The sequence below is a fragment of the Coregonus clupeaformis genome, chromosome 34 (genome assembly GCF_020615455.1).
Source record: "Coregonus clupeaformis isolate EN_2021a chromosome 34, ASM2061545v1, whole genome shotgun sequence".
Lineage (NCBI taxonomy): Eukaryota > Metazoa > Chordata > Actinopteri > Salmoniformes > Salmonidae > Coregonus > Coregonus clupeaformis.
In genome coordinates, this window is record NC_059225.1 from 23,411,184 (window position 1) to 23,413,514 (window position 2,331).

Genomic DNA, 2,331 nt, shown 5'->3' on the forward strand with positions numbered 1-2,331 from the left:
AGGTTTGAATTTTCATGCCGATCAAAGCTCTAATCAAATCCAGACATATTTATATGCTTTATAATGCTTTTGAATGACACTTCCGGTTTTGGCGGGACATACCAAGTTACCTGTGTGAAAAGTGATTTATTCTTGGGATGGAACATTTGTAAAAAAAGGTGAAAATATTCAACCCTAGTTGTAACCATAGCAGAACCCTTTTTTGGTAGATTTTTTTTTAAATGGTCCTTTATATAACATTATGAAAGGGTTCTATATAGCACCATACAGGTTCCATTTAGAACCAAAAAGGGTTCCACTATGGTTGCAAGCCAAATAACCCTTATTTGGCACTATATAGAACTATTTGTTTTTAGTGTGTACTGTAACAATTTAATTTGACACGGTTGGTCGGGGTGACAAACACAACCCTAGATTGAATGATGCACTCAGTCCCTTGATTATTCTGTATCTGTGAATAGGGCACTGAATAGCTGTGAGTGGTAGCTTTCAGCCAGCCAGCTACTGGATGAAATTAGCAGTAATTGCAAGATGAATGATAAATGATTAAAATAACCATAAAAAGAACTTGGAAATTGCGGATGTTTCCTCAAGTGGTTTCTAGATAACGACTGGAAATACTGAGAAAACATGTTGTCTCTCACAGCACAAACTGTGTAGAGATCTTTATTGAATGGTAATGCAGTATATGTAGCATAACTATCTTAAAGTTTGTATGTTTGCAAGTCGCTTTTAGTGGGAAAATGGTCTCTCACAGATCAAAATGTATATAGAGCATCTTTATCGGAATGCCAATGCATAGTACATACAATTTCAGGCTATCCTAAATATAGTATTTTAAAGATGCACTATGCAGAAATCGCTCCACCATTTCCTGGTTACAAAAATTTTAATAGTTCACCTAATTTCAGTTTATGTGACAAAACAAGCAAGCATAGTGTAGAGAATTATTGTACCATCTAAACCGCTGTGAAATAAGAAAGGGGTGATAATGTGGGGAAATGAAGGACAAAGGACAGATAGTTGTCTCCTCCATGTCATTATCGCGGTACCATTAGGATATCTCTCAAAGTACAACCATAGGGCTTTTTGTTCCCACATTAAAATGCCAAGCGTAAAGTCTCAGGATTTTAAATGTTCCTCCTTCATAAGAAAAAGCGAGCCCTGGGGTATTTAAGTAGATAACTACCTTTGAGGTTAGGGTCTATACCATCATGTTTAAATTCGGTAGAGAACAAGAGATATTTCTCTCTCTGAAGTCTACACTCTTTGTCAGGGGTGAGGGTGATACGTGTAACCATTATTCAGGTAGGGTTCTTTACTGCTCAGGAAGGGTTCTTTACTGCTGTAATGGTTGTGAAGAACCATCCTGTTCTTTCCCTCTCCACCATGGTTTCCTTTATGCCATGAAATGCTATAATGTTAAAGTTCCTGTAATTTTACAGTACACTACAGGCTACTGGTTGCAGTGAAAGTACAGTAAACAACAAGTGACTGAATTTTGACTGTCACTAGAAGCGTTATAGCAGTTTAAGCGGTTATCTTGTCGAAGGTTGAGTGCCGATTTGAACACAGTTCTGCAATCTTTGAGAAAAATATACATGAACTTCCTGACGATAAACTGCCATTGAATTACTGGAAAACACACAGTAACCTCTCAACAGTGCAGCTTTTGATTGTCCAACGCTCTTAAAAAGAGTGTAGAATTGGGCATGGACAAATTAGGTGTTCAACTGAAATCAGCATAACATTAACATCACTTCAACTGGTACAACACTTCCACTAACGGTTGGCACAAAGACGACATATTTTAGACCATGCCTCCAAATATGCTAATGAGCCCCCACCAGCACATTGCTCCCAATTTCAAAGTGCAGTAATGATGGTACCTTATATTGAATATATTGGGTCAAAAAATGAGTTCCTTGTGAGAGTGTTCTAAAAAATCTAAGGGTTCTACTTGGCACCCAAAAGGGTTCTCCCATAGGGACAAATGACAGAATGTTTATTGGTTTTAATCTTTTAACAATTTCTATCATACCCACAGACCCGGTGGCGTAGAAAAACTGATATATCTAGCCATGATGGAGCTTTCATTTCTGCGAGTGTCCCAAATGGCACCCTATTCCCTATATAGTACACTTATTTTGATCAGGGCCCTTGTCAAAAGTAGTGTACTATGTAGGGAATAGGGTGCCATTTGGGCAGCAATCTTCATATGTCCAGAGGGGAGTTCTTAGTCGCGTTTTTATCATTCTCACATTATATAAATATATAAAAAATATTCCAATGATTAAAAACTCTCATGGAAGGAAGAAAAATATAAATTCA